General features: G+C 38.2%; 1 protein-coding gene across 3 annotated transcripts in view; it reads right to left on the bottom strand.

The window, feature by feature from the left end:
* Positions 1 to 14,205, bottom strand: part of LOC106063594 (N-acetylated-alpha-linked acidic dipeptidase 2-like) — a 158,840-nt gene that overhangs the window by 115,635 nt on the left and 29,000 nt on the right. The window lies entirely within an intron of this gene.

Consider the following 14,205-nt stretch of genomic DNA (forward strand, 5'->3'; position numbering starts at 1 on the left):
GAGGAATTTTATTTTAAAAGAAAACGTCACCAACGGAGATGTCCACTGCCACTAGGGCGCGTGAAGACCACGTGATCTAATTACCGGTTATCAGGGGGTACATTAGTCCCCAGCTGGACACGAGAGGGACACCAGCAGGACACAAGAGGGACAGACAAGAATGAAGTTGCTTACGAATCTTATCTGCTAAGAGTTGATAACAAATCTCATCATTTGCTCTCCTGAGTGCCACTAGTGGGAGACATGTTCAAGGAACTAGCAAAGACTCTACCAGGACAAGAACACTGCTATATCTCAATATGTCCACAATTACTCTGTTTTAGTTATAGTACTATTTCACGTGTCTCCGATAAATAGACATCATTATATTAATTCCTAGCCCAACTAATTTCATTCATATAAGCCAAACCTTTTTAGTATTTCTCAGTGTTAACTTTAAAATGCATTCCATTTTCCAAGAGTCACTTTCGAGCTGTGACATAATCATATTCTTAAATACACTGAGCGTAATAAAAGATGTAAGCTTATATACTTATTCTATATTGACTTTTGTGATATGTACTTACAACTATGATGATGATTTTGTTATTTTCTGTTGCCTTTCTATATTTTAAGGTTAAAATTTATGTCTGTTATTTGTATAGGAAATTGTTCAACCTATTCATAAATAAAAGATACATATTACCGGCAAATTACGAGTAGAAAATAGGCTCTTAATTTACTACTTTTGAGTTCTACAGAATGCATAGGATGTCGTTATTAGCTGGTAACATACACATTTGTAATGCAAGCATACCCTACAAACAAGAGCAGTTCATTCATAGGAGTCAAGCAAAGAAACAAGGGAGCTCACTTGACGTCTCCACTACTGAAACAAGTGTTTGAAAAGAGTTACTTGCCGTGGTCCATTTCACTTAGTGATCTCATCAACTTAAGTACTGGTCTCATTCTCCGACCAGCGTCTCTCAAATGTCCATTCCAAGAACGTGTACAGTAGATTCCGAGCTCACCTGTTACCTCTTACACTGTAGCCCTCAGTAGGAGACACAGTCATATTTGTCTGAGCTAGGGAGTTTAACTCTTTCCTTGAACTACAAGTCTAGAAGTTCTTTCAACAATTGGTCGATACCCCAAGCGACTTTTGTTTTAGGAAACTATTTCTCATTGTTACAGAAATGTCTTTCCTGAGCACTGTCAGAGACCCGCAGGGACGAGAGTTTCTTAATTTGAGAAATGCTGGTCAGGACCGAAACCAATTCTACGTCCGTCTCAATTACTCCCCCCTGTCTGTAGATCTATGCCCAAGCAACTTTATCATAGTAGCATTCTTTCCATTCTCTAAATCTCTAGCTTCTGTACTTACTATCTGACCTTGTTTAAACAGTTGATCAAATTTGACCTACTTACTAACATCAACTAAATAGAAAATAGACATAAATAGACAAAGTCCACAGACAATCATAAACTTTTTGTAAGGAAACTCATCTACTGCAACTTTGTCAAATTTGGAACAAAAATAAACGTGGATGTATAGCATACAATTGGGATTGTCTGTCTAATGTGCTTTTTGAAAAAACAAACAGAAAAACTATATATAAGACTGTTTATATTCTTCTTGTAAAAATAATGTTTTTACATAAAGACAATTTGCATTAGTAATTCTTGTAAATATTTAAATTAAAGTTGCCGTTGAATCAACCTGAGCGCTATACAGGCGACGTTGAATGCAGAGTTTCAATAGCGCTGCTAGTTCTTGAGCTTTAAATGGATCGGACAGACGGACGGACAAACAGCACAACACTAACGGCATCTTTTCTTTGCGGAAGCCGCTTAAAAGCACGAAGTTTGTTATGTGAAACAAACTAATCTAGAGGTTGAGATAATTTAACTGATTGGCATCGACTTAAATCATTTTGATTTGTGCAACCAAATCACACAAATGTGGATGTCCTTTTTCCTGCCCTCGCCATTTTGTTTTTCAGCAGCGAACACAAAAAGTTCTAACCTAGATTTGTTTTTATTCGGTACAGACTTTCGCCATAAAGGGACGTAACTAACAACAGGATTAGTACTAACTATTTCGGGTCTGAGTGTAACCCAGGTTGAGAAACACTGGTGACGTCACACAGGCTCAATAAAGAGTTGAAGTTAACAACATACATACAAAAAAATTGAATAGACATACAGTTGAAAAAAAAAAAAAAACACTGGAAGAAGGGGAGTTTGACGTGGAGAGAGAATGGTAGCCAGCAGACGATGTTTAGAAACTATGAAGACGATGGGAGAGAGAGAGGTTCTTGACGATGAGCCATGTATATTTAAAGAGCATCATTCAATTCTGGGAGGGGGGAGGGGAAATAGAAGGGGGAAAAAAGTTCGTAAAACGTAAAGAATGTTAGATACAAACACGCTTCATTATTGTGCACTGACCTACATAGAAATGCTTGAATTCTCCATCTCAGTGTAGCACGAGTCGAGTTCTACATTAGTTTGACTTTCTACTTGCAAATCGAAGGGGCAATGTTTGGGTCACAGCCTCTTTTTTTTTTCTTCCAACACTTTTCTGTCCATCAGTTGTTTTTTTTTCTCTCATTCTCAAACATTCATGTACATACTTAAAGTGTGGTCTCTGTGTGGTCAGCAGTGACAAGTTGTTGTTTTTTTAACCGAACAAACCAATCATCTACTCAACACTGATACAAACAGAACAAACCAATCATCTACTCAACACTGATACAAACAGAACTAACCAATCATCTACTCAACACTGATACAAACAGAACAAACCAATCATCTACTCAACACTGATACAAACAGAACAAACCAATCATCTACCCAACACTGATACAAACAGAAGATACCAATCATCTACCCAACACTGATACAAATAAAACAAACCAATCATCTACTCAACACTGATACAAATAGAACAAACCAATCATCTACTCAACACTGATACAAACAGAACAAACCAATCATCTACTCAACACTGATACAAACAGAACAAACCAATCATCTACTCAACACTGATACAAACAGAACAAACCAATCATCTACTCAACACTGATACAAACAGAAGATACCAATGATCTATTCAACACTGATACAAACATAAGATACCAATGATCTATTCAACACTGATACAAACATAAGATACCAATGATCTATTCAACACTGATACAAACAGAAGATACCAATGATCTATTCAACACTGATACAAACATAAGATACCAATGATCTATTCAACACTGATACAAACAGAAGATACCAATGATCTATTCAACACTGATACAAACAGAAGATACCAATGATCTATTCAACACTGATACAAACAGAAGATACCAATGATCTATTCAACACTGATACAAACAGAAGGAACCAATAATCTATAATCTACCCAACACTGATACTAACAGAAGCAACCAATAATCTATAATCTACCCAACACTGATACAAACAAAAGGAACCAATAATCTATAATCTACCCAACACTGATACAAACAGAAGGAACCAATAATCTATAATCTACCCAACACTGATACTAACAGAAGCAACCAATAATCTACCCAACACTGATACAAACAGAAGGAACCAATAATATACCCAACACTGATACAAACAGAAGGAACCAATTATCTACTCAACACTGATACAAACAGAAGGAACCAATAATCTACCCAACACTGATACAAACAGAAGGAACCAATAATCTACTCAACACTGATACAAACAGAAGTCAAGATTTTGAGAAGAGGATCAGAGCAACAGAATTGGACTAGGAGGCTCCTAATGTAGCAGTTCTCAACTTGGAGATGTTTCCCGGACCTCTTATTATGTAGGTAGGTGATGAACGAATTAGTTGTGTGCTTTTGTAGTGGTCAATACAGGGGCAGAGACACGGAGAAGAAGGGGAGGGGGTCATATAGTGCTGAGGAGGGAAGGGGGTCCTATTTGAAAAGAAAAAAAAAAGGGAATAGACACAAACTGAATGTATCTCCCACATACTTTGGGTCACTCTTGTTAGCCACGGGACGCGAAAAGAAACACTTGACTACCTGTCTTAAAACGTCCTTTGGGGGTTCAGGGAAGATGGAAGAAAATTACATTGAGAAAAAACTGTTTTTCTGTAAGACGGTCAAGTTTCTATTTTCTTGTCGCCTATGTATTAGAGACTGCTAGCGTCTTGCGTGTATGAGGAGATGTCTCTAAACTAGATTTGTCCTCGACTTTTTGTTCCCTTGTTAATGGGGCTAGTGAACCATCACCACCATCACCACGAGGTCAATGTGTCCAATTGTTCAGTCCAATTATTAGTTCCGGCCCAGATAGTCTGCGTCTGTGTTTTCTCCACGGAACAGGAAATGCTCGCATCTGCCCAAACGAGAAAACGAGCTTTCCCGCTTTCCCGTCATACATTTCCCGATGTTACTGGCAATTTGGTTTTCTTTTTGTTTCAACTTTAAAGATAACAGAAATCTAACAGGGATGTCATGGATAGGTTTATTTATCAGTAGGATATTTGTATTTTTTTCTGAAGAGTAAGACAAACAGCAGAGCTGGGTATTTTGGATTACAAGATAATTCAGTTGATATACAACCGTTCATGCTTAAGTCAACATGGTCATTGATTTGTTTGGAATAGTGCAGTACCATACCAGCACCACCTAGAAGTGGTATATACAACAGAAATAAGATGATACAAGAGAGAGAGAGAGAGAGAGAGAGAGAGCGAGAGAGAGAGAGAGAGTTATTAAGAGCTACATCCTATCAAAATATTCCATTGTTACCCGGTAGATGCAGTTCAAGCAGTTGGAAATCGATATGTTAAAAGCTATTTTTATCTCTTCATGCAATAGCACCATTTTGGACAAATGTCAACTTTTTTTTCTCGAGAGAGTTTTCTTGTTTAAACAACGAAATCTGGCAATCTCTCAGGAGTGCTGTATTCACGAGCAAACTACTAATTAGGAATGTAGATCAAGATAGCACAACAGAAATCACTACATTTTAACAGACACAAGAATGATCCAAAGCTCAATCAAAATCCAAATCTATTTCCGTCTTTGCCTCATAGGTGGAAATTTAAAAAAAAGAAAAGCGACTATCCTTCTATTTATAGAACATCGCGCGCTCTCCAGGTTAATGCTATAATTAGATACATTTGTTCATGTTTCGAACACCAAGGTGTGTGTGTTCCCAGCAGACGTGTGATGTCACGCAAGACGACGTATTGTCACGATCTCTCTGCTGCTGTTGTCACTAATTTAATCTCCCCTAGAATTATGCTTGTCAAACTCAGAATTGGGTCATCTAATTGTTGGCTGTGGTGAGAATGTGTTCCTGGCCTATTTAAAAACTGGAAACTTTAGCAGCAGTGTAGGAAATCTTAACGCGAGCGATGCCTAAAATCTTGAAACCAGGGCAGAAATGGAAATCTTGAGACCAGCAAGAAAAGATTTTTTATGCCAGCAGTGAAGGAGATTGTATAGATCTATCTGTAAGGATTCCTTGGCCCACCAGATGGGCAAATTCCACCCACTGAACAGGCTGTAAGTTTTCATCATGCTCTGGCTATAATTCAAAAAACAGAAATGGAAAAGTGGTTTGAGTGCTGGGACAATTCCCAAAAAGCCCGTGGAGTCTGGGAGCGCATGAGGCGCCCTGACCGCACTTCCACGTGGTGGAGGCTGTCCAGGCCTGAGCAAGCTATTATAGCACAGTGCAGGACAGGCCATTGTCCTGTTGGCTCATATTTCTCACGGCTATGGCCAAATTTCGATTCACGGTGCCCCCGCTGCGGGGAAGAAGAGGAAACCGTGCCTCATATTCTGTTTGACTGCCCCAGACTTGCTGATCTCCGTCTCGACAGGTCTAGGAAACCAGAAATTCTCGAACTGTATGGCGACATTTATGCACTACGCAAGACAGCAGGGCTTCTGTCCAGGGCTTTTGCAAGAGAGGATTTGAGCCTCTCAAGCCCTCACTCAAATGGAGTTTGATGATGATGATGCTGATCTGTAAGGATTGGAATATTTTTAAAATCATTTCATTACTTTAACAAGTCAAATAGATTGCTCATCTTGTCACTCGACTTTCGTCCTAGGGGGCGCTGTGAAAGTTTGCGAAGCGAAATCCCTCCACTTTATCCCGTCTGCCGAAAATCAAGAGAGAGGCTCTGGTCCAGGTTTTACTTTGAACGACCCTTTCTTCGTGCTCCTTTCTGAGTAGCTTTGAAGGATGACTTAAAAGTGAGCGATATCTTACAATAATGACCTAGCCAGCTCAGATAAGGAAACTGTTATGAAAATTAGATACAGTATCGGTTGTCGCTCTTATGTTTACATGTGCTTGTAACTCGTCCGTGAGAATGTGTTCACGAAATGTGTGTTGTGTTGTCATTCAGTGTATTGAAGCCATACTATACAGACATGGTTTTCGACCCGGTTATTATACTCATAACAGAAATATATCCACTTTTCATTACCGTACGTTAAACGATAAGATTAGAGCAAACAAATATTTGCACTAACTGGAAACTATAGATCTACTTCTTTTAATAACGACAATTCCTTGATTAAAATCTTCAAACAAGAATGCCAAACCATGCCCTATAAGTCATCCGGACCTCTACAAGACAGTATGCTACATGTCAGAATGTAAGTGGGCTGACATTCGGAACTCTACAAGACAGTATGCTACATGTCAGAATGTATGTGGGCTGACATTCGGAACTCTACAAGACAGTATGCTACATGTCAGAATGTATGTGGGCTGACATTCGGACCTCTACAAGACAGTATGCTACATGTCAGAATGTATGTGGGCTGACATTCGGACCTCTACAAGACAGTATGCTACATGTCAGAATGTATGTGGGCTGACATTCGGACCTCTACAAGACAGTATGCTACATGTCAGAATGTATGTGGGCTGACATTCGGACCTCTACAAGACAGTATGCTACATGTCAGAATGTATGTGGGCTGACATTCGGACCTCTACAAGACAGTATGCTACATGTCAGAATGTATGTGGGCTGACATTCGGACCTCTACAAGACAGTATGCTACATGTCAGAATGTATGTGGGCTGACATTCGGACCTCTACAAGACAGTATGCTACATGTCAGAATGTATGTGGGCTGACATTCGGACCTCTACAAGACAGTATGCTACATGTCAGAATGTATGTGGGCTGACATTCGGACCTCTACAAGACAGTATGCTACATGTCAGAATGTATGTGGGCTGACGACATTCGGACCTCTACAAGACAGTATGCTACATGTCAGAATGTATGTGGGCTGACATCCTTCTCTTAACATCAGTGTCATGATATCATTTGACATCGAATCGGTCCATTAAACAACAAAACACAAACAACTTGAACGAATCTTCTTTTGTTGCCATGAAGATGTATACATTTATCGAGTCCGTTTTAGTTTCTATCCCAACTGGATCAACATGACCTTCTAGACCAGCGGTTCTCAGCCTTTTATGCTCGCCGACCCCTTTTTACAATCCCCCACTCTGCCGCGACCCCCCTCCCCCCCCCCCACACACATACAGCAATAGAAGAGTAGACAATAACAATCCACATTTTCGATGGTCTTAGGCGACCCCTGGCAAATTGTCCATCGACCCCCCCCCCCAAGGGGGTCGCGACCCACAGGTTGAGAACCCCTGTTCTAGACCAATAAAACAACAACACAAAAAAAAGTCTTGAAGTTTGAAGTCGTAACGTTGGAATTGATTCTGCTGGGGCTGTCTGTGATTGTTGGGTGACAAGCGCCAAGTTAATAGAGGGCTAGACCGAGGCGCCACTAGCTTATAAAAGAAGGGTGTAAATAAATATTGAGAGAAGCGCCCCAGTGGCGTTGGAATTCAGGCCACGCTCAATGACCAGTCTATGAACAGGAAGAGTCCAACAGTTATTTTTTGCCAGAAACTTCTTTCAGGTCAGGCTCATCATTTTTAGAAGTTCAAACATGGCACACAGGGAATCATCGAGCTGACCACGTGATCAGGGATGCGAATATATGTTTGCCCCATTGTTCTTGTCAGCCCCTTAAGAATGATTTCTAACATTAACTCTTCCTCTCCTAACTGACGATACCTACGTTGATTCCACCAGAATGTGGTAAAAAATTACGGAGAGAAAGACTTAAAGACTTTAGCACACATTCTCAATGTTCCCATTTTAACGCACAAACATGAGAAGAGAAAAAAAAGAGAAAATTTCTTATCTTATAAATTACAGACGTTCTTTCAAAAGAAAATACAATTACGTCCTACCCGTACTCATGTGTACATCTAGTCGTGCATGTATGTTAGAGACTTAAACTCTGCTATAGGTCATTAGTTTCTTTCCTGGCTGATTGCAAGTGTCTCTTTCTTCTATACAATTTCAAATACATTTCTAGCTTTATTACTTATCGAGTATTTCAGCTGTTTATTTATCTACCTATTACTTATCGAGCATTTCAGCTGTTTATTTATCTACCTATTACTTATCGAGTATTTCAGCTGTTTATTTATCTACATATTACTTATCGAGTATTTCATGCGTTTACCTATCTACCTATTACTTATCAGGTACTTCACCTGTTTACAAATCTACCTATTACTTATCAAGTACTTCATCTGCTAACATATCTATTACTTATCGAGTATTTCAGCTGTTTACCTATCTACCTATTACTTATCAAGTATTTCAGCTGTTTGTTTACTTATCTACCAATTACTTATCGAGTATTTAAGCTGTTTACTTATCTACCTATTAATTATCGAGTATCATATATGGCTGCCTGGTCATGTGGTTTGCGCGCTGGACTGTCGTTCGGATTTATCGACTGTCGAGGGTTCAAACCCTGCCCGCTCCCATCCCCCGTCGTCCTGCGGGAGGTTTGGACTAGGAAGTAAACTATCTTCAACTCTGAAGGAACATCCGAAACATGTAAAACATTTTTACAAACATTTTTTATTCTATGCATTATATTATATTCTTTTATGTTCTTTTTAAGTCTAAGTCACATTGATTATATTTTTTTAATTTATATTTCTGACCAAAACTGAGAAGATGGACAAATAAATTGCCTCCTACGATGCAATCACGTCCAATCTATTGGCTAAACAAAAAAAACTATGAATAAAAGATATGACAAACAACGATTTAACATTTGAATAGTTTAAGAAGTAACATAAACACTATGTCTAGATTGTATTAAACATTTCAACTGTTAGTATTGCCACTATCAGCAAAATAATAGTGCATAGTTTCTTACACATGTAGTACTACTATATATGCAAATAACACACTTACGTACGTTCAGTTTTTTACCCTATTAACCTTTTTTTTTTTAGTAAGTCTATGAAATAGTATAACAAAAAATGTTCTTCAATTAGTTTTTATGTAAGTTTTAAATATAGTTAATATAAATCGGTGAGATAATTTGAATTTTCTGTCATCCCAGGGATTAGGAAGAAAACCAAGAATGAACATGAAGTTTATCAAAGGGAAACAAGCCACACTTTACGTTTCGCCCTAATAAGGAAGTGAGGACCTATTCAAATATTGCGACAATATGTCCACCAATTGAACCAAGCAAACTGTACCTGTAGCCCAGAAGAATCTTAAACAGATATCCAAGAACAACACCATTTGATACAACAAAAACAATAAAAAACTATATCGAAATTCTTAGAAGTGATTCACCAAGGCAGGTAAAAAGGCAGGTTTCAATATTTTCAGATAAAATTACAGAATGAAATTCTATCATAGGAAAATGTCAGAGAAGACTTTTTTTTTTCATGGATCGACTTTTGCAAACATCTGTGGAAAAAAAAGTTTAAGAAAAAAAATTATTGCATGATAGAAATTCGGCCTCTCTCTTGCTATCCCACTAAGAACAGCGGCCGACCTGGAAAAGTGGGAGGGATTTTGGATATGGAACGATCACAGCACCCGCACGACGAAATGAGAGAAAGATGAAATGCAACATGAAACAAGGAAAGATGGATGGACTTTTATTGCCTTGTGGCAACCTCCTTCCCCTCCCCTTGTGTCTGTGATGTAATGTCAATAAATGATCATACATCACAAGGACTCAATGTACACTGCCTAACAACAGCAAAAGCTTCTGGTGTCTATTTCATAGCTGTAAACATGATCGAAATCAGAAGGAAATGATAATAGCACAAAGACTTTCATTATGACAAGATGTACCAGTGATAGTCAACATAAAACTGATTACCAGGTAGCCTTACAATGAGATGTACCAGTGATAGTCAACATAAACTGATTACCAGGTAGCCTCACAATAAGATGTACCAGTGATAGTCAACATAAACTGATTACCAGGTAGCCTCACAATAAGATGTACCAGTGATAGTCAACATAAACTGATTACCAGGTAGCCTCACAATAAGATGTACCAGTGATAGTCAACATAAAACTGATTACCAGGTAGCCTCACAATAAGATGTACCAGTGATAGTCAACATAAAATGATTACCAGGTAGCCTCACAATAAGATGTACTAGTGATAGTCAACATAAAACTGATTACCAGGTAGCCTCACAATAAGATGTACCAGTGATAGTCAACATAAAACTGATTACCGGGTAGCCTCACAATAAGATTTACCAGTGATAATCAACATAAAATGATTACCAGGTAGCCTCACAATAAGATGTACCAGTGATAATCAACAAAAACTGATTACCAGGTAGCCTCACAATAAGATGTACCAGTGATAATCAACAAAAACTGATTACCAGGTAGCCTCACAATAAGATGTACCATCTCCATCAAAGGAACCATCACCACAATATTAGCTACCATTTCCATAAGATAAATTACCATCGCCACAAGATCAGCTAACATCGCCAACAGATTAGCTATCAACACCACACAATAAGCTACCACTCCAACACCACAAGATAAGCTAAAATCCTAAAATCACCATAAGATAAGTTTGCATCACCATAAGATAAGCTACCAACACCACAAGATTAGCTAACAATACCACAAGACAAGCTATCAATACCACAAGATAATCTACCATCACCATAAGATAAGGTACTAACACCACAAGATGAACAACCATCACCATAAGATAAGATACCATCACCGCAAGGTGAGTTACTATAGCAAGAAGTTAACTAAAAATAGACTAACGAAACCTTCAACAATAATTCGTTAAGCTAGCAACACCGCAAGATAAGTTACCTTAACAACAAGATAAGCTACCAACACCACAAGATAATGTATTAATACAAGATAAGCTACCACCATCATAAGATATTGTATCAAAACCACACGATAAGCAACCATCGCCACAAGGTGAACTACTATCACCACAACATAAGCTACCATCTCCATAAAATAGCTACCATCACCGCAAGATAAGTTACCATCATCGTAGGTTAACTAACAATAGACAATTAAAACCTTAAGCTTTTATAACAACTTGAATAGCTCAGTGGCTAAACACGTTGGCCTACCATCAAGGAACCTCGAGTTCGAATTTTAACTGGAGCAGACCTTTTTTTAAAAAAAAAATGCTTTTGAAAACGAAGCGCGGAGACCTTGTCCTAGATCCGGGGTCGGCAATCTGCGGCTCGCGAGCCACATGCGGCTCTTTGAGTGTGAAGCTGCGACTCTTTAGTTCCATACGCAAATATTATTTATTTTATCAAAACATTTTAAAAATGGCTCTGAATCTTTTAACGAAGATTAGGCGCTGATTCGATCTCTCAGTCACTTGTACTCTTTTTTTCACCACACCCCCCTCCCCAATTACAAGCGTCGTCACTGTTGCCAGTCCGTCGGAAGCTTTCGGCCGTCGTTGGATGTTTCTATGTAGGCTTTAATTCGGTTTGACGCAAGACGAATTGGCGTCTTAAGTACGTGCTTTGACTGTGACGTATAGTTTGTTGTTTCAAGTAAATGAGTTAGAAGCGAATTATCTTCTCAAAATTAGAAGCAATCAACAAGTAATACTAATCTGGCAAGCTTTGCGGCACCAATAGAAATGGCACAAAAAAGGCAAACCATATACAGATGATGAGTGTGTCAAAGACCGCTTCCTACGAGCATCTGAAGAACTTTTTCGTGGTTTCAAAAACAAACCAGAAATCTTGAAAAAAATCAATCAAACATTTGCCAGTATCCGTTGAAACAGTACAAGACAGTAAGACTAAAATGTCTTTAAATGTAACGTATTTGCAGGTGGAAGGTATTCAATTTTCTTCTGTCTTATCACTTGCTATAGATTAGCCTTGCGACATAAAGACACGGCACAAGTTGCCCATTTTGTCAGGTATATGTCTTCCCAAGGTCCAAAAGAAGAAGTTCTAGGATTGCTATCGCTCTTGTGACAAACCAGAGGGGACGATAGAGCGAATACTATGCGAAAATACCTTGAGGACATTAAGATCGATTTAAATAAAATCATTTAAATAGCTACTGATAGAGCCAGTAGTATGACAGGAAAAAATAAAAGGGCCAACAACGATTCATCGGAGCAAAATAAACCAAGAAATTCTTACGTTTCACTGAATAATGCACCAAGAAGCGCTTTGTGCCCAAAACGATTCCGACCGAAATAGGTGAGGTCATGAATTTGGCAATAAAGATAGTTAACAGCATCTTGTGAAAAACACTCTACCACTTCAACGAAATGGAGACTCAGTATTCCGACCTCCTTCTTCCCCCCAAAAAGTGCTATGACTTTCCAAAGGTAAGGTGATGAAACGTCTAGCTTTGCGCTTGAATGAAATAAATACACTTCTAAATGAAAAAAAGGCATTTATCACACCGAATTAGAGGAATGGGCAGGTAGACAGGCTTAACATTTTCCACAGTATGCAGTCAGTGCTAATTGACAGGTGTAACATTTATGTGGAGAGCTAATGGACGGACGTTCATTAATCAAAGTAGTCATCGAGAATATTCAAGAAACAACAAAGACTCAGTTCAAAGCAGATGGTGGACATTAGAATCAATTAATGGAACAAAGAGGAAATAAGATGACCACAACATTATACACCTAATGGTCTTAAGAAGTCGACACAAACCATCAGACGATTACTTTTCATAATTATTAATAATTAATAACTATAAAGCATCTATAAGGGAATGGTATGGACCACACAAAAAAAAAATTAACTTTTTAGGCCTGACTTTAAAACTAGCAAGAGTTCTTCCTTTCAATTCAAAGAGTTTGTAAGTCCAGGAACATAAACACAAAATATATATTTTATCTTTATAAAATACAGACGTTTGTTCTAAAAAGAAGATGATTACGTATATAAATCTATATATTACTCAATTATTTGATACCATGAGAATTTTCAAGATTTTTTTTTTCAAGCTCTAAGCCAAAGATTATAAAATGAATGATTACGTATTGTGGTGAAATAGTTACTATCTATATATCACTCAATTATTTGAAAGGATACCATGAGAATTTTCAAGATTTTGTTTTTAAGCTCTAAGCCAAAGATTATAAAATGAATGATTTCGTCTTGACATTGGCAGAGAAGATGCTGTGATTGATCTCAAATGTCAGCTGATAGAACGAGTTCAAATTAGTTTCCTATAACCAGAAAATCAATGGTCAGTGTCTCGTGACACTTTTAATTATCTTTCATCAAAGAAAACTGGCAATATGTTCCGTAGCTACCAATATAGAACACTTTAGGGTTTTTTTTAGTATCATTTTTTATATTTTTATTGATTTTTAAGCCATCATATTCTCTGTCCATTATTTTCCCTTAAAAGTGTCATATCTTAGTAGTGTCATATCTTAGTAGTGTCATATCTTAGTAGTGTCATATCTTAGTAGTGTCATATCTTAGTATGGGCTATTGATCTCTACATTTAGTGAGTAAGGACATACGGTCAACATTAATTATTATTATAGCTTTTTTAGATAGCGCTACTTTCATGCTTATAGCATGCTCAGAGCGCTTTTTGGTCCAATCTCGTTTGTGGACCGGTGGAGGGGGGGGGGGGCGGAGGGGGTATCTAGGAGTTGGTTTTCCGTGCTGCCTTTAGGCGCTGAGTAAACGCAACTCTGCCCGAGTCGGGTGTCGAACCTCGAGCCCCCTTCTAGGTAGCCAAGCCAAGCCAAGTTCAAGCTCACTTAGCCTCTCGACCACGCTTAATAACTGACATTTCATTTCTCTGTAGTGTATAAA

The sequence above is a fragment of the Biomphalaria glabrata genome, chromosome 13 (assembly GCF_947242115.1).
Source record: "Biomphalaria glabrata chromosome 13, xgBioGlab47.1, whole genome shotgun sequence".
Classification (NCBI taxonomy): domain Eukaryota; kingdom Metazoa; phylum Mollusca; class Gastropoda; family Planorbidae; genus Biomphalaria; species Biomphalaria glabrata.